This window comes from Sus scrofa, chromosome 13 (assembly GCF_000003025.6).
Source record: "Sus scrofa isolate TJ Tabasco breed Duroc chromosome 13, Sscrofa11.1, whole genome shotgun sequence".
Lineage (NCBI taxonomy): Eukaryota > Metazoa > Chordata > Mammalia > Artiodactyla > Suidae > Sus > Sus scrofa.
The window spans coordinates 39,008,194-39,028,305 of NC_010455.5; positions in this window are offsets into that span (position 1 = coordinate 39,008,194).

A 20,112-nucleotide genomic window follows, 5' to 3' on the forward strand; every position below is an offset into this window, starting at 1 on the left:
GGATATTCAGGAATTTAGCCAAACCCAGCATCCTATTTCTTTGGTCATCCAGAAGAACCAGGATCCACAGAAGGCTGCTTCCTTCCAGATCTCTGCCCTTCCTCACACTTGGAACTAACTCCCCTCTGGGTCATTCCCAAACCCCACAGTTGGGGGTGTCAAGGTTTTGGCCAAGAATGTCAGGAGCACCTCAGGCTGAAATGAAGCCAGGACCACTTGGGTGTCAGTGAAACACCAGGGAAACCAGGAGGCTACCTGCCCCTGAGGCTCTTTTATCTACATAACATTTCAGACTAGAAATGTGCCATAATTTATTAACCAATCCCCTGCTGAGGGAAGCTTCTATTATAATCAGTAATTCAAAAATATCCTCACATATCACATTTATCTTGATATATTTATTCAATTACTTTTTAAAGATACATTCCTAGAATCAGAACTGCTAGATTATGCACATTTAAAAATTGCCAAACTTGGAGTTCTCATCATGGCTCAGTGGTTAACGAATCTGACTAGGAACCATGAGGTTGCGGGTTCAATCCCTGGCCTCGCTCAGTGGGTTAAGGATCTGACGTTGTCGTGAGCTGTGGTGTAGATCGAGGACACGGCTTGGATCCCAAGTTGCTGTGGCTGTGGTGTAGGCCAGTGACTGCAGCTCCGATTGGACCCCTAGCCTGGGAACCTCCATGTGCCACTGGTGCACCCCAGAAAAGACAAAAAATAAATAAATAAAATAAAATTGCCGAACTTCTCAATACCTCACTGCAGTCTTAAATGGTTTTTCTGGTTGTTAATGGGGTAGACCATGTTCTCACATATTTAGAGGCCATTTGCATTTCTTCCTTTGTTCTGGATTTGGACTCCTGGAAAAGGATCAGTACTTGAAACTTATAGAGGAAAAGTCTTAAGGAGGGTGTTGGAGAGAGGAGAGCTTTTCTTCCTGGGCTTCATTCACACCACCAGTCACCACATATATGACTGAGTAACTGGGGAAGCCAGAGCAATGGCTCCTGTGCCCTTTCTCATCTCCACACCCAACCACTTTTTAAATTTTTTCTTTTTAGGCCTACACCCACCCAGGCTAGGGGTCTAACCAGAGCTACAGCTGCTGGCCTACACCACAGCCACAGCAATGCTGGATCCTTAAGCCACTGAGCGAGATCAAGGATCAAATCCATGTCCTCGTGGATTCATTACCAATGAGGCACAATGGGAACTCCACTATCCACTTTTGGGTTCCCTCCTACTCACAGCTTGCCACCCAATCTGGCAATTGATGGCATCTGAAAACATGATACAGAACTCAGTGCTCCAACTTTTCTTTTTTTTTTTAATTTTTATTTATTTATTTATTTGTTTATTTATTTTTGGTCTTTTTGCCATTTCTTGGGCTGCTCCCGCAGCATATGGAGGTTCCCAGGCTAGGAGTCGAATAGAAGCTGTAGCTGCCGGCCTATGCCAGAGCCACAGCAACTCAGGATCCGAGCCGCATCTGCGACCCACACCACAGCTCATGGCAACGCCAGATCCTTAACCCACTGAGCAAGGCCAGGGATCGAACCTCATTGTTCCTAGTCGGATTCATTAACCACTGAGCCACGACGGGAACTCCTGCTCCAACTTTTCTAAAGGAGTACAGAGGACACAAGATAGAGAAATCCTAAGTGTCTTACTCTAAAACATGGTTAGTGGAGTTCCGGCTATGGCACAGTGGGTTAAGGATCTGACATTGCCACAGCTTTGGTGTAGGTTGTGGCTGAAGCTCAAATTCAGTCTCTGGCCTGGGACCTTCCATATGTCACAGGTGTGGCTGAAAAAGAAAAAAATAATAAAATAAAGTAAAACATTGTTAGAATGACATCTCTCAGGACCAGGGACTGCAAGCCCTCCTGTCTGCCTTTTAGGGAGGCCATAAGCATGCATGTAGGGGTGGGGTGGGTTGGGAGAACCACATACATCAAAGGGTCTGATTTGGTCAGGAAATAAAGGCAATAAATTGACATTTGACAACATCCTCTCATTCTATCTTCTCCATCCCCTCTTTTTATTCTGACCCTTTAGCATATTTTTGAGGCTGCAGGAAGTGAACCTCAGTACTAGAAACAGATAAAATGAGGGGACAAAGCCCCTACAAGTCCTCCATGGTCCATCCTTCTTCTAGGCCATGGCATGCCCAGCTTTGTAGGTGACCACAGGAGGAAGCCTTCCCCAAACACAACACATGGTCTCATCCACCATGGCTAAGATTGCCTGTAGGCCCCTCACAATTAAACCGCCCCTCACCACCCTGTCAGATTCACCTCTCTGCCTCCAGTGCCCCCCCAAGCTCTGCCTCCAACACATCAATAGGCAAACAAACTTGCTGCCTCCATGCCTGTTTCTAATGAAGCTGGGGATTAAATCTATTAAAACACCTTAAAATAAGCTGTTGATAAAATGCAAATATATTTCCCCAGTTTACCTAGAACCTAATCAGATAAGAAAAATCCTTAACACAAGGACTGGATTTTGTTAGGAGTCAAATTATCCCCTGAGGAGTTCCCGTCGTGGCTCAGTGGTTAACGAATCCGACTAGGAACAATGAGGTTGAGGGTTCGATCCCTGGCCTTGCTTAGTGGGTTAAGGATCTGGCGTTGCCATGAGCTGTGGTGTAGGTCACAGACTCGGCTCGGATCCCGCGTTGCTGTGGCTCTGGTGTAGGCCAGTGGCTACAGCTCCGATTCGACCCCTAGCCTGGGAACCTCCATATGCCGCGGTAGCAGCCCAAGAAATGGCAAAAAGACAAAAAAAAAAAAAAAATTATCCCCTGAAACATAAGAAAGGATAACGTGATTGTAGAAATAATTTGTATCCTGAATCATTTTCACTTGAGAATAATTAAACACCATTTTAATGAACAGTGGTTAGAAGCAGTGGGAAAAATTCTAATGAATTGTGATGTATATATTAAGTACTAATCAAGACACTAGAGGTAAAGCTTGCCCCCCACCCAGTCTCCCAGCAGGCCGAAGGTGCAAGTTTCCCAGGGCTTTGGGGAGGGGAGATTGGCAGGCTCCTGAGGCAGTCTAGGCGGGAACCAGGTAGTTGTCAACCTCTCCACTTCACAGGGGAGGAAGCTGAGACTCAGCCAGGACTTTCCAGACTCATTCCCCAAACTTTGCCTGGGGCGCTGTCCCGCATCCTTCCCGAGCTGGCCTTGGCGCCGCCCAGACTGCCCACGGGCCCGGGGCGGGGTGCAGGAGGAAGACCCAGAGCAGACGACTCAGTCCCGCGCCCCGAAATCCCCGGACACGTAACCCAAGACCTGGGGTGGTGAGCGCCGCGGCCACAGTACTAAGCTCTTGCGTCCACCGCCACTTCTCTTTCTTTTGAAGAGCGGGCACCCAGTCTCCACTGTAGCCGCGAGAGGGCGCGCGTGGCCCAGGTCGGAGAAGCCCAAAGACTCCGCCAGGGCACAGAATTCCAGAACAAAGCTCTGGTATAGGTGCAGATACTTGCTGTTACCAAGAGCTAATGCCAAGTTTGGGTGGAAGTAGAGTCCAGGAGGTGATAAGAAACTGGGCTTTCAATAACCATGCGGCTTTGGACAATTCACTTAATTTCTCTGGATGTTGGTATTCTCAATGGCTACAGGAATGACATGGATATAGAACTCAGTGGGTTTTTGCAAATTTGAAGTAAGCAAATAGCTATGGGGATTCTTGAAGATGTTAGTATTGCAGCAACTGTGGTTGTAGACCAGGAGTTGATTGATCCAGGCCCTGGGGCAGCTGGAAAGCAGAAAGTAACTAGGAGAATGGTCACCTCTTCTTTCCTTCTGGAGCTCATACCCAGGTTTGGATCTGCACTAGACTGGAAGGCTATGGACCATATACTGTTTACCATTCATTCCTTCATTCAACAAGTGCTCATGGGTGGAAGTAGAGTCCACCATATCAGGCATTACCCAGGAGTCGGGGAGCAGTATGAACAACACAGACACTGTTCCCAACAAGACACTGTCCCAGTTATCATAGAACGTATGAGTAGGAGTTCCCACTGTGACACAGTGGGTTAAGACTGCAATGGCTTGGGTCAATGTAGAGGTGCAGGTTCAATCCCTGGCCTGGCACAGTGGGTTAAAGAATCCAGCATTGCTGCAATTGGGCGGAGGTCACAGCTGTGGCTCGGATTCAATCCCTGTCCCAGGGAATTTCCATGTGCCGCAGATGTAGCCATTAAAAAAAAAAAACAAAAACCAAAAACCTATAAGCAAACATTTCATGAGGCACACTGGCATTACTCAAATAACCACAAGATCAGGAATAATTGCAAATACATGGGTTGTCTCTAAAGAAGTGATTCCTGAGCTGAGGTCCAAGTATAAGAGTTACCTGGACAAAGGGGAGGGGACCAGGGAGAGGAAGAGTATTCTGAGTAGAGGGAACAACATACGTAGAAACTCTGGGGAGGCAGGTAATGCAGCATCTTCAAGGAACCAAAAGAGGCCAGTGTGGTTGGAAAGTAGGGAGGTGTGGAGAAATGATGAGCAGGGGTTAGGCAGGCAGGACCCCATGCCCTGTTTTGTTTTTTTAGGGCCACACCCACAGCATATGGAAGTTTCCAGGCTAGGGTTAGAATCGGAACTGTAGTTGCCAGCCTTCACCATATCCACATCAGATCCGAGCTGCGTTTGCGACCTACACCACAGGTCACCGCAATGCAGGATCCTTCACTCAATAAGCAAGGCCAGGGGTCAAAGCCACATCCTCATGAGTACTAGTTGGGTTCATTACCACTGAACCACGACAAGAACTCCTAATGCCCTGTTTTGAATCTAAGGGTATCTAGCAGCTTCTAAAGGGTTTAAGGGCAATGGCAGGGCTGTATTTTGAAAATATCCCTGTGCTGAGCATAGGGTATAACCTCACATGTAGTCAGTATTTGATACATACTTGTTGAACGAATAAATAACCAGGATCATTACTGATATTCTGGGATTTAATGTCTTGAATGCAAAAATCATTAAAAAGTCTGGAAAAATATCCAAATCTACCAAGGCTCCAAATAATGCAAATAAAATAAAATGCATAAACTTCCCTTGTCTTTTAAGGTTATTTTTTACTGAAAAGTCTCTCTCTCTCTCTCTCTCTATATATATATATATATATATATATACACACGTTTTTTACTGAAAAGTCTCTCTCTCTCTCTCTCTCCCTCTCTCTCTCTCTATATATATATATATAGTAATGGCATATAGAAGTTCCTGGGCCCAGTGACGAATCTGAGCCGCAGCTGTGACCTATACCACAGCTTCGGCAACACCAGATCCTTAACCCACTGTACCAGGCCAGGAATGAAACCAGCACCTCGATGGTTAGGGACCACAATGCCAGGTCCTTAACCCACTGTGCCACAGTGGGAACTCTGTCTTTTATTATTTTTAATAGGACTATTTTGTAGAACAACTTTAGACTTACGGAAAAATTGAGAGGACAGTACAGAGAGTTCCCATGTACCCTGTCCCTAGTTTCCTTTATAGCAACATATTACATTAGTATGGTACATTTGTTACAATTAATGAACCTATATTGATAAATTCCCATTAATGAAAGTTCATACTTTATTCAGATTTCCTTAGTTTTTACCTCATGCCCCCTTTCCATTCCAGCATCCTATCCAGATACCACATAGCATTTAGCTGCCTTGTCTCTGGGTCCTCCAGACTGTGACCCAGACTTCCTTCTATTTGATGATCTTGACAATTCTGAAGAGCATCAGTTAGGTATTTTGCAGTATGATTCTCTATTGATATTTACCTAATGATTTTCTCATGATTAGACTGGATATTATTTTTTTTATTCTCATCAAAATTATACATGTACAAAGTTTAAAAAGTTGTCTTAGTACTAACAGATGTATAATGAAAAAGCAGTCCCTCTGAACTGTCCCTTGTCACTCTCACTCCCCGGAACACCCTCCTTCAATTCTTTTGTTTTCTGGCATCTGCTGCCCCTATTTCTAAATTTTATGCTGATCTTACTGTTCCTTCCTGACTGACCAGTTTAGACATTGGCTCCTAACTTGCTGCTCTTTATGACACATGAGAATTGTGTTCTCTTTAAATTCCCTTCCTCTAGCCACCCACTGAGGTTTGTGCTAGATGTCTTCCCCAGCCCTTCCAGATCCACTCAGACCTGGAGAGACCACATCAAAGGGCTCTCTTCCCTAGGGCTTCCTGGTAAGTGAGGCCGCTATGGGACCCAGGCAGGCAGTTGTCGGTGGGGAGCAGAGGTGCTCATGCCCTCAGTTACCTCTGCTAGGCTGTTGTGGGTGGCTGCATCCTGGGCTCCACTCTCAGCATCCTCTCCACTTAGTTATCTCTTGTTTCTGACAACTGCTCCTCCACTTTGCCTTCTCAGATGTGTGTGCGCTGGGGGGAGGGCAGGGTAATGGCCTTCCCTTGTAGTTTCTTTTGCTTGCTCAAGCAGTCTCTTCGATGAAATTCTCCTCAAAATTATTCCATTTAAGAGCTGCTTCTTGTTGGGATGCTGACAGATACTACAATTTTAGTTAAATCAGTATTCATTATTATGACCATATAAAACATTATTCACCTTTAAGGCAAATAGTGTTGGATGATGGAATTTCCTTTCTTGTTACAACTATTTTGGGGGTGTGTGTGTGTGTATGTGTTTGTGTGTACTTAGCACTGACCTAAGACATTTGCTCTGTTTTATGGCCCCCTTGTTAAATCTTCCTATACAGCTTTCCACACAGGCAGAGGCATGAACTTTTCTCCCAGTTTCCTCTTATTCCAGGAGCATTTCCCTGAGTCCCCCGCCCCTCTCTCAGTCAGGCTTGGATGTTCTCCAGGTCTGCTGCACAGCTGTCAATTCCTGCCTTCTCCCTTATGTTGGAATCCTAGGTTCTGTTTCTTTCTGTGTTTTCTCGCTCATTTTGGTGGGACCTATCTTTCATTAGCTTCTTGAGAAAAGGCGTGGAGGTAAATTTTGTGATACCTCACATGTCTAAAAAAATATTTTTATTAAGCATCACAGTTGATTAATAATTTGATTGGGTATTGAATTTTATGTCAAAAGTCATTTACTGGGGAGTTCCTGTCATGGTGCAGTGGAATTTCACTAGTGTCCATGAGGCTGCAGGTTCGATCCCTGGCCTTGCTCAGCGGGTTAAGGATCCTGCATCGCTGTGGCTATGCTGTAGGCCAGTGGGTACAGCTCCAATTCATTCCCTAGCCTGGGAATTTCCATATGCCACGGATGCTGCTCTAAGGAGACCAAAAAAAAAAAAAGAGTAATTTTTCACAGGACTGTTGAAGGCATAGCTCCTCTTGTCCTTCAGCGCCTGAGACTGCAATTTAGAAACCTCATGGCATTTTTTATTCTTGGTCCTTTGAAAGTCAGTCTCTCTGCCTCAGTCTCTCTTAGCTGTTAATCTGCTCTCTTTATCCACCTTGTCATGAAGTTTCAGAGGGATGAGTTTTTTCATTCATTATAGCTCTTGACTTCCGGGAAGTTCTTCTGAGTATTTCTTTGCTATCTTCTTCCTTTCCTTTCCCTCTGCTTACGCTTTTTGGAAATCCTAAATTGGATGATAGGCATGCTAAGTTTATTTTAATTATTATATTTCTTAATAACCAAGAACAGCTCTTTCTTATTTAGCCATTGTCTCTTTACAGCACTTTCTGTTCTTGCTTAAGAAGGTAATTTTTCTCTACCCCTCCGGAGTTAATCCCAGTGGAAGAAAATCCTCATGGTTGAAACTTGCACACGTAGAAGCATCTGTGCAACCTGGTGTGTCAGTCTCACGAGGCGTGCCCTCCATTGCGCGGCAGGTCCAACCAGCGCCCCTCGGTTGTGGAAAAAAGATTGCAACGCGCTCTGACTCTGGTCTCTCTCCCAACCTAAGGCCCCGAAGCAGGAAATTCTACAGCTAAATTTCACTAGTGATGGAGCGCGGAAGTGACAGATTGCAAAAACAGCAACAGAGCAAAGCGTTGAGCCAAGTTCGTGAGCAGGAGAGGTCAGTCTCAAACCAGCAACAAATACGCAGAGAGCGCAGCGGACCGCTAGCGCGCCCTCCCGGCAGGCTGCTTCCTCCTCCCCTGTGAGCCGCCTGAGGATGCAGGTGAGACAGCTGCCAGGACCCCTGCCCCAAAGATGAAATCTCCTGCAGGTCAGCGTGGGCTGGGTTTGAGGGGAGGAGGAGTCTGAGGTAGAACGGTTCACCCTACCTTCTCTGGAGAGGTCAGACGATGACTTCCACGGGCCTTCTCTAGTGTATATTTATGTATATATTTATTTATGGAAACTAAAAAGAAATTCTTCCTTTTCAGCTGGCTGCTGTTATGTAATGTCTCCCACTGTTTCCCTGGGACTCTCCAGGCGGTCTCATTTACTGCCTCAGTTGTGCTTCCAGCTTTGTTCATGACTTCCAAACTGTTCTCCATAAAACTGAATCATATGTGCATTGGCTATACTTGACATAGTTTGTACCTTTAAAAGTATGCATGTATTGTTTAACGCTCATGTTGAGAATTATGTGCAAGGCCACAGAGTGGATTCCTTTTTTAAAAATTGGTAACATTTCAAGTATGTTTGAAAAAAAATGTTATTTGAAATAATTTTAAACTTACAGAAAAGTTGCAAAACTAGTTTATAGAGTACCGTATATTCTCCACCTAGCTTCTCCTAATGTTAACCTCATAACTGTAGCACAATTACCAAAACCAGAAACTTAATGTTGATGTAACAATACTGAGTAATTACACTAGTCTTCCTAACAATATCCCTTCTTTTTTTTTTTTTTTTTTTTTTTTTTTGCCTTTTTAGGGCCGCACCTTCGGCATATGGAGGTTCCCAGGCTAGGAGCTGAATCGGAGCTGTAGACACTGGCCTGTCACAGCCAGAGCAACATGGAACCTGAGCCTTATGTGCAACCCACACCACAGCTCACTGCAACTCTGGATCCTTAACCCACTGAGTGAGGCCAGGGATCAAACTCACATGCTCATGGATAGTAGTCAGATTCATTTCTGCTGCACCACAACAGGAACTCCCCCCAAAAAATAATTTTTAAACAAACAACCCGGTCAAACAATGAGCAGAAGGCCTAAATATAGACATTTCTCAAAAGAAGACATACAAATGACCAACAGGCACATGAAAAGATGCTCAATATTGCTAAATTATTAGAGAAATGAAAATCAAAACTACAATGAGGTACTACCTCACATCAGTCAGAAAAAATATACAAATAGCAAATGCTGGAGAGGGTATGGAGAAAAGGGAATCCGGCACTGTTGCTGGGAATGTAAATTGGTGCAGTCACTATGGAAATCAGTATGGATGTTCTTCATAAAAACAAAATTAGACTTGCCTTATGATCCAGCAATCCCACCCTGGGCATATATCTGGAGAAAACTATAATTCAAAAAGATACATGCACTAGTAAAAGAAATAAAAGAAAACCAGATTGGAAAGGAAGAAGTAAAACTATCACTATTTGCAGATGACATGATACTATACCTAGAGAATCCTAAAGACTCTACCAGAAAACTGTTAGAGCTCTTCAATGAATTTGGCAAAGTCGCAGGATATAAAATTAATACACAGAAATCAACTGCATTTCTATATACTAACAACAAAATATCAGAAAGAGAAATTAGGAAAGCAATCCCATTTACCATCGCATCCAAAAGAATAAAATACCTAGGAGTAAACCTACCTACAGTGACAAAAGACCTGTACTCTGAAAACTATAAGACACTGATAAAAAAAATCAAAGATGACACAAATAGTTGGAAAGACATACCATGCTCTTGGATTGGAAGAGTCAATATTATCAAAATGACTATGCTACCCAAGGCAATCTACAGATTCAATGCAATCCCTATCAAATTACCAAGGACATTTTTCACAGAACTTGAACAAAATATTTTAAAGTTTGTTTGGAAGCTCAAAAGACCCAGAATAGCCAAAGACATCCTGAAAAAAAAAAAATGGAGCCAGAGGAATTGGGCTCCCTGACTTTAGACTATATTCTAAAGCTGCAGTCATCAAAACCATATGGTATTGGCACAAAGACAGAGATATAGATCAGTGGAACAGGATAGAAAAATATACATGCACTATTCACAATAGCTAAGACATGGAAACAAAGTAAATGTCCACTGACGGATGAATGGATAAAGAAGGTGTGGTACATATACACAATGGAATATTATTCAGCCATAAAAAAGAATGAAATAATGCCATTTGCAGCAACATGGATGGACCTAGAGATTATATTCTAAGTGAAGAATGTCAGACAGAGAATGACAAATCCCATAGGATATCACTTATATGTCAAATATGAAATATGACACAAATGAACCTACCTATGACACAGAAACAGATTCATAGACATAGAGAACATACATGTGGTAGCCAAGGTGGTGGAGGGATGGAATGGGAGTTTGAGATTAGCAGATGCAAACTATTACGCATGGAATGGATAAACAAGAAGGTCCTACCGTATAGCACAGGGAACTGTATTCAATATTCTGTGATGAACCATAATGGAAAAGAATATGAAAAATTATATATATATATATATATATATATATATATATATATAACTGAACCACTTTTCTGATCAGCAGAAACTAACACAACATTATAAATCAATTATATTTCAATAAAATAAATTTTAAAAATAACAAGGGAGTTCCCTGGTGGTACTGTGGGTTAGGGATTGGCATTGTCACTGGTGGCACGGGTTAGATCCCTAGACCTGGTTGGTTCCCTGGCCCTGGAACTGCTGCATGGCATGGGTGTGGCCAAAAAAATAAAAAATAAATTTAAAAATTTTTTAAAGTTTTATATTTATAGAAAAATTGAAGAGACAGTACAGAGTTCCCATACCCCTCACAGTGTTTCCCCTTTTTCAAAATCATATGCTAGTATGATACATTTGCCACCATAAATGAACTAATATTGGTACATTATTATTAACTGAAGTCCATACTTTATTCGGATAGCTTTTGTTTTTATCTAATGTCATTTTCTGTTCCAGGATCCCATCTACACATCACATTACCTTACATCTGCTTTCATGAACTCCTTAGACTGCTCTTGGCTGTGACAGTTCCTCAGATTTTTCCTGTTACTGCGCCCTTGACAGTTTTGCAGAGCACTTACTGATCAGATATTTTGTAGGTTACCTTCAATTGTCATTTGCCTGATGTTTTTCTCATGAGTAGACTGGGGTTATGGATTTTTGAGAGGAAGTCCCCAGAGTTGTAGTGGTATTTTTTTTTATCATATCAGGGGTCCACTGATGTCCTTTTTCTAGTCCAAGATCCAATCCAGAATCCCACCGTGCATTTAGATTCCATGTCTCCTTGGTCTCCTTTATTTATTTATTTATTTATTTATGTATTTATTGTCTTTTTGCCGTTTCTTGGGGCTGCTCCTGCGGCATATGGAGGCTCCCAGGTTAGGGGTCAAATCGGAGCTGTAGTCGCCGGCCTACACCACAGCTCAGGGCAACGATGGATCATTAACCCACTGAGCAAGGGCAGGGATCAAACCAGCAACCTCATGGTTTCTAGTCGGATTCGTTGACCACTGCGCCACGACGGAAACTCCTCCTTGGTCTCCTTTAATCTCTGAAAGTGCCTCAGTCTTTGTCTCTCCTAATCTTGACACTTTGGAAGAATACTAAAAAGTATATTTTAATTTAGATTTGTCTGGTGGTTTTCCATGACTAGATTGAAGTTACGAAATTTTGGTAAAAATGCCAGAGAAATGACGCTGTGTATTATATCAAGGGGTACAGAATGTCTCTAGGTCTTATTTTACTCTTTTTTTGTTTTTTTAAGAGCCACATCTGCGGCATATGAAGCTTCCCAGGCTAGGGGTTGAATTGGAGCTACAGCTGTCAGCCTGTGCCACAGCTGTCAGCCTGAGCCACAGCCACAGCAACGCAGGATCTGAGCTGTGTCTGTGACCTACACCACAGTTCACATCAATGATGGATCTTTAACCCACTGCACGAGGCCGGGGACTGAAACTTCATCCTTATAGATGCTAGTCGGATTTGCTAACTGCTGAGCCACGATGGGAACTCCAATCTTATTTTATTCTAGATCACTTGGTTAAGATGGTCATCCAAGTGTTACTATCTTCTCCTTGTAATTAATTAATATCTTGGTGAAGATAATTTTAGGTAGCACAAATATCCTGTTTATCCTCAAACTTTTGCTAGCTAATTTAGTATCCACTGGGGTGTGTGTGTATGTTTAAGGCCGCATCTGCGGCATATGGAAGTTCCCAGACTAGGGGTCAAATCAGAGCTGCGGCTGCCTGCCAGCCTATGCCACAGCTACAGAAACAGCACATCTCAGCCGAGTCTGAGACCTACACCACAGCTCGCGGCAACCCTGGATCCTTTAACCCACTGAGCAAGGCCAGGGATCAAACCCTCATCCTTATGGATACTAGTCAGGTTCTTAACCTGCTGAGCCATAATGGGAACTCCAATCCACCAGTGCGTTTTGTATGCAACAACCATTAATGTGGTATTCTAATGGTGATTTTTCTATTTTCCTTATTTCTTCTACATCTATCAGTTGGAATTCTCCTAGTAGGAGAATTTTTCTGTCTTCTTCCCTATTAATGTATTTATTCAATTCTTTGTTTACATAAGTATGGGCTCAAGAATATTTATTTTGTGGGTTTTGTTCTGTACTATCCTTATTTTTGTTGTTCAGATTGTTTCAGCTTTGGCCATTGAGAGCCCCTTCAGGATGAGTCCTGTGTCCTTTGAGCATGCCCTCTTCATTTTCTGGGCATGTCCTTACTTCCTGGTAAACAAGATGACCTGGACTCATCTTGTATTTTCCCTGTCCCAATGCTAGAATCAATCATTTCTTTTTATTGGAAAATTAAATTTAGAAACAAAGATCTGGGCGCCAGGTGTTCTCACTGCTACCAGGGTGGTCATTTCTTCCAGGTCCTCTCAGCAGACAGAGCTGGGGCATAAATACGTGTATGCCAACACACACAAATACATACACCTATATTTATTTCTTTATCTATGTACACTCAGGGGTTCTCCAGGGCACCTCATATTACTTGCATGCCTAATAGTAAAGGTTAATGGAAAACTAGAGCAACCAAGAAAGGCAGGACAATTAAGCAATGAGAGTCTTTGGGAAAGGGTTTGGGTCATTCTACCGGGTAAAAAACCCCAAAAAAATGAAGTTCTGCCAGAGGTAGAGAAAAATTTTAAATAGGTAGTGAAGAAGTAATAGATATCAACTACAGCCTTATGACCAATTATAGAATCTGCATTTTTATTTGTGTGTTATATATATATGCGTGTGTGTTTATTTACATATGCTAACCATTTTCTTCTCTCACCTCATATTTATTTTATATACAAGTGGCTGAAGTTAACTTTGCGGGTTATTCTTTAGGTAACAGAATATTCAATGGGACTGTGACTCAATTTAAAGAGAAATTAACATAGCCAGCAATGGATACAATAACTGTTGGGACTGTGTTTGTCTTCATTTTGAGGAGAGCATGAAAGCTTCTTCATTTCTTTTTTTTTTTTTTTTTTTTTTTTTTTGTCTTTTTGCTATTTCTTTGGGCCGCTCCCGCGGCATATGGAGGTTCCCAGACTAGGGGTTGAATAGGAGCTGTGGCCACCGGCCTACACCAGGGCCATAGCAACGCTGGATCCGAGCCGCGTCTGCAACCTACACCACAGCTCACGGCAACGCCGGATCGTTAACCCACTGAGCAAGGGCAGGGATTGAACCCGCAACCTCATGGTTCCTAGTCGGATTCGTTAACCACTGCGCCACGACGGGAACTCCCATTTCTAAGATAAAAAACTATCTTGTTAAGTAGAATAGAGAGGTCTTGTTGTATGAGAGTTCAAACGTGCATAAAAAGGAGCATATAAGGAATTCCCATTGTGGTGCAGTGGAAACGAATCCGACTAGGAACCATGAGATTGTAGGTTCGATCCCTGACCTTGCTCAGTGGGTTAAAGATTTGGTGTTGCTGTGAGCTGTGGTGTTGGTCACACATGTGACTCAGATCTGGCTTTGCTGTGGCTGTGGTGTAGGCCAGTAGCCACAGCTCCAATTCGACTCCTAGCCTGGGAACTTCCGTATGCAATCTGAATTCGTTTTTCATGACATGATATGCAAAAATGGAGCTGGTTCAGTTATTTTGTCAGCCTGCACCATGTTAAACTTTGTCAGCAGAGGGCGTCGGAGAGACACTGCAGAAGAAGGAGGGAGACCAGGTCTGGTGTCTTCCCTCTGGCAGGTTCAGGCAATGTGGGCTGCTTTTCCTGGCACTCAGCTCCTGCAGCACAGATAGCTTTTCCAGCTGCTGCTGTGTAGACAGCTTCTCCAATACCAGATTCTAGCAGCTGGCTCCTGCAGTGCAAGCAGCCAGACGACAGTCCAGTGCTCAGCAGCTTCTGCTGGGACCCCTTTGGGGCATTTTTAAAGCAGGGTGCCTCCAATGAGACCTCCCCATGAATAATTTTCCTGGCACCATCATGGATGGATTTCTGCCAAGTTCTGACAGCGAAGCACCCACCAGAGAGACTTCATTGCCATTCAGTGAGCCACAGACCTGCCCTATCCATCAGGTCTGGATCTTAGCTCTTGGGGAGGGAGGCTCTTCTTTGTGTTGTTTATCTCAGCCCTAGGCAATGGCTGCTCCTGTTATTTAGAATTCTACTTCTTAGTGGCCATTTCCTCATTTCTCCAATCTCTTGCTGTAATTAATAATACTTTATATTAAACTTTCCTTGTTTAAATTACTGTGTGGTTTCTGTCTCCTAATTGGACCCAGACTAGTCTGCACATAAAATAGTTGCAGAATTGCTAACTCACTCCATTGTGAGAGCCATAGAAACAAATTTAGTAACTAAACTATAATCTTTATGTACAATCCTTTTCATCTCTAGTCTTATACTATCCAGTTAGAGTATTGTTTTTTAGAGTTACGTTAGATCTTCTCTTCTCTTTATTTGTAATACACGTAGATTCCTTAATGCTTGTGTTCCATTTGGGGTTCTCTTCTCATCCTGATTGATCTGAATGATTTATTTATTGTGGGAGTATATGGATCATTACCATGGTTCCATAAAAGGGTATAGTATACTCAGAGAAGTGTTGTGGGGCCCTCTTCCTGTTCCCATTCCCTTCCACCCACCTTCTGTAAGTATCCCCTTTTTTTAAAGCTTTTGGTTAACCTTCCTGGAATTCTTTTGCCAGTAGATATATGGGGGCCCACAGATGAGTCTCAAGCCTTCTTAGAGGGCAAAGACTTAGTTTCACGATCCTCCTGTCCCTGCTGTGTTTGGAGGCTAAGGTTAACTCATCCCAAAGCTTAAAAAAAGGAAATATTTGTTGAAGCTGATCACTAAAAGTCACTTTGAAGGGCAAATCGGTCATTCCTATTAAAATATATCAATTTCTAATTTCTACCACATTGCCATTCCACTTCTCAATATTTAACCTTGGGGTGGGAAATCACATTTGCACATGTGTGGGAAATCACAGAGGTATACAGTCTTGTTTTCTGTAGCATTATTTTTCATGGTGAAAAAACAAACCAGAAACAACTTTAATATCTTTCAATAGAGACTTGGGCTAAAAACACACAATGGGGATAGCCAGCTTGGCACACTATGAAATGCAATGGATCTGTTTGCTTTAATAAGATAGAGCTCTGAGAAATGCAAATCAAAACTATAATGAGGTACCACCTCACATGGATCAGAATGGCCATCATAAATAAGTCTACAAATAACAAATGCTGGAAAGGGTGTGGAGAAAAGGGAACCCTCCTAAACTGTTGGTAGGAATGTAAATTGGTATAACCACTACGAAAAACAGTATGGCAGATCCTCAGAAAACTCGATATAGAACTGCCATAGGATCCAGCAATCCCACTCCTGGGCATATTTCCAGACGAAACTATAATTCAAAAAGACACATGCACCCTCATGTTCATGGCAGCACTATTCATAATAGCCAAGACATGGAAACAACTTAAAAAGTCCATTGATAGATGAATGGATTAAGAAGATGTGGTACATATACACAATGGAATACTACTCAGCCATAACAAGAACAAAATAATGCCATTTGCAGCAACATGGATGGAACTAGAGAGTCTCATACTAAGTGATGTAAGTCAGAAAGAGAAAGACAAATACCATATGATATCACATATGTGGAATCTAAAATGTGGCACAAATGAACCTATCTGCAGAAAAGAAACAGACTCATAGACATGGAGAACAGACTTGTGGTTGCCAAGGGGGAGGGGGAAGGAGTGGGATGGACTGGGAGTTTGCAGTTAGTAGATGCAAACTATACATTTAGAATGGATAAGCCATGAGGTCCGATGTATAGCACAGGGAACTATATCCAAACTATTGTGATAGAACATGATGGAAGATAACAGGAGAAAAAGAATGTACATATATTTATGAGTGGGTCACTTAGCTGCACAACAGAAAATGACACAACACTGTAAATCAACTATACTTAAATTTAAAAAAATTTAAAAAAAGAGCTCTTGGAGTTCCCGTCGTGGCGCAGTGGTTAACGAATCCGACTAGGAACCATGAGGTTGCGGGTTCGGTCCCTGCCCTCGCTCAGTGGGTTAACGATCCAGCGTTGCCGTGAGCTGTTGTGTAGGTTGCAGACTCGGCTCGGATCCCGCGTTGCTGTGGCTCTGGTGTAGGCCGGTGGCTACAGCTCCGATTCAACCCCTAGCCTGGGAACCTCCAAATGCCGTGGGAGCGGCCCAAGAAATAGCAACAACAACAACAACAAAAAGACAAAAGACAAAAAAAAAAAAAAAAAAAAAAAAAAAAGAGCTCTGAGGAACTTAGAAAAAGCCCTAAGACATATTGATGAGTGAGGGGAGGTGCTAATTAATTATAAAACGATAAATATGGTAGAATACCATTTATGAGAACAAACAAATAAAACAATATCACATGCTTTAAGTGGGTACATATATATTTAAAAATCCATAAGAAAAAAGTTTGAGAGCATTTATATCAAACTGAAAAAAATGATTTCATTTGGCAGGGGCTGTCTCGGGGGAGACTGGAGATTTGGGGGAGGTGGGAATTTCAAAAGAAATTTTTTTTTTTTTGTCTTTTTGCCATTTTCTTGGGCCGCTCTCACGGCATATGGAGGTTCCCAGGCTAGGGGTCTAATTGGAGCTGTAGCCACCAGCCTACACCAGAGCCACAGCAACGCTGGATCCAAGCCGCGTTTGCGACCTACACCACAGCTCATGGTAACGCTGGATCGTTAACCCACTGAGCAAGGCCAGGGAGCGAACCTGCAACCTCATGGTTCCTAGTCAGATTCGTTAACCACTGCGCCACGACGGGAACTCCCCAAAAGAAATTTTTATCTGTATTATGTTAGCTTTTTCACAATTAAGTGTTCATATGTGTTTATATAATTAAAAATAAATAAAACATTGGCTACATTAACAAAATCTCAAAACCTTTGAAAAGGGACTACAATCTATTGCGGAAACAGGTGACACAAACACTCATTATCTGCCCTTCCTATAGAAAATTCTGGAAAATGACAAAGAGCCCCTACTTTTCTCTCTTCCAGAAAATGTAAATCTTTTTCTAAAAGTTGCCTGCCACTAAGGCTTGCTGTTTGCTGATAAAAGCAAGTAATCTAGATAATGCAGTAACTTAGGATCTAGATGCACAAGGAAGATCATATACACACCACCTGTACTTTACAGTTAACATGTGACTAGTCCTGCTCTGTCACATTAGATCATTAAAATGTAAAACCCCAGTATACATTGTTGCTTTGATTCTTTTCTTTGCTAAGCTGTAGGATGGATATTTGACCCAAGGAAGGCAAATAGTGTCTTTAGACAGAGTTCGGGTATCCCAAGGCCTTTGCTTTCTATTTCAACCATTTGCTGACTGAGGTGAGAAAGGAGACAACATTCCCAGACCGAGACTGTTAAATATATATCCAGAGATAAAGAGTATATAAAATACCTTCAAGTTTCTAGTTATTTTCCTCTGGGGAAAAATAAAAAATAAAACTAGAGTCTTAGTCTTATTACATTAAAGGAAAAAAAGATTAAGATGATAATAAGCCAGAAAGCTGACTAAGCCACTAATCAAAGACAGAGACACAAATACAATTAGTGTTTTGGGCAAGTTGCTCTGAGGATTCTTAGCTAATCCTGAGACTTCCAGAGGCTTCGCATGGGGAGCCCCATCTCAGCCGGGACACAGAAAGGCACTTCCTGCCACCACTCTCTGTTTTTTTGTGTAGCTTGAGTTAAGACCATGCAAAATAAACAATGGAATTTTGCCCAGGCGTCACACTCCCTTCTGGGAGGAAATTACTACACTGGTGTTTTACTCCTTTGCTTTGGAGTATATCTTCTGGTATTTTAATTTTTAAATCCCCTAGCTCTTCCCCTGCCTTTTAGGAAAATTAGTTGTGTTTTCTAACTTTGTGAACACAGAGCTATACTTTTTGAAAGTCTCTCTTTGACTTAGGAAGTTTGCACAAATAGCAAAGGAATCTGACCAAATGAGATTCAATTAACCCCATTGAAGGCACATCATCTATGCACTTGGAATCATGATTTTTTTTATACTGAGAGAAAAGCAGGCTATAGAGCAGCATGTGTGGTGTGGTTCTGCTTGTGCAAAGTGCATGTTATTCATGTGGAGAATGTCTGGAAGGATGGGAGTATCTCAGGGCAGCAGGATTGCTGGCAATTAATTTCTTTTTTTTCCCTTTGTGTGTGTGTGTGTGTGTGTGTGTGTGTGTGTGTGTGTGTTTAGGGCTGCACTGGGGCATATAGAGTTTCCCAGGCTAGGAGTTAAATTGGAGCTGCAGTTGCTGGCCTATGTCACAGCCACAGCAATGCCAGATCTGAACCTCACCTGCAACCTATACCTGAGCTCACGCTGGATCCTTAACCCACTGATCGAGCCCAGGGATTAAACCTGTGTCCTCATGGATGCTAGTCAGATTCGTCTCCACTGAGCCACGATGGGAACTCCTCTTCCTTTTACTTTTCTGTACCATTTCCATTTTAAATATCGAGAATGTATTATTTTCCTAATAAAAAGAACATTTTTATGTTGAGGCAACAAATAAGGGGGTTAAGAGATAAAATAACTGAAATAGCAGAAAATGGGAGCAGAAACAATAGGATGCAACAGATCTGAGGTTAGCACTCAGAATCCTCATTGCCTCAATGGCTGTCCTGTCTCATGTCCATCTCCTGCCAGACCACCATCCCTTTTGAAGACGCCTCCTGCCATGTTCTCCTGTCTACCTCCTTGCCTTTTTAATAATCCGTTCTCTACAGAACAGCCAGAGTCATTTCCTTAAAGTGAAAATCTGATCTGTAGTTCCCCCCAGCTTAAAACCTTCAGTGGCCTCTAGTTAAAACCTCTAGATAAAAACCCAATCACATGCCAACCTCAGGGCTCTGCCTGTTCTGGCCTTTGCCCCTTTTCCTTTTGCTCACTTTGTTGATAGCTCCTGGAGCACTCTTTCCCTGCCTCAGGGCCTTTGCACTTGTTGGTCCCTATGCTGAGACAACTGTTCCCTAAGTTCCTCACAGGGTCAACTCCTACTCCTCAGCGTCCCCAGGAGTGAGGGCCGGGAAGCTGCATTTTATTTAAAAAAATTTCAAATCCCCGTTTTTTGACTGTACCAGTTGCATACGGAAGTTCTTGGTCCAGGGATCGAATTGAAACCACAACTGTGACCTACTCCACAGCTATAGCAACCAGGATCCTTAACCTGCTGTGTCACAATGGGAACTCCTGAATCTGTGTTTTATTTTATTTATTTATTTTTGCTTTCTGGGGTCGTACCCACGGCATATGGAGATTCCCAGGCTAGGGGTCAAATCAGAGCTGCAGCTGCCGGCCTACACCATAGCCACTCGGGACCCAAGCCGTGTGTGCTACCCACACCACAGCTTACAACAATGCTGGATCCTTATAACTCACTGGGTGAGGCCAGGGATTGAACCCATGTCCTCATGGTTACTA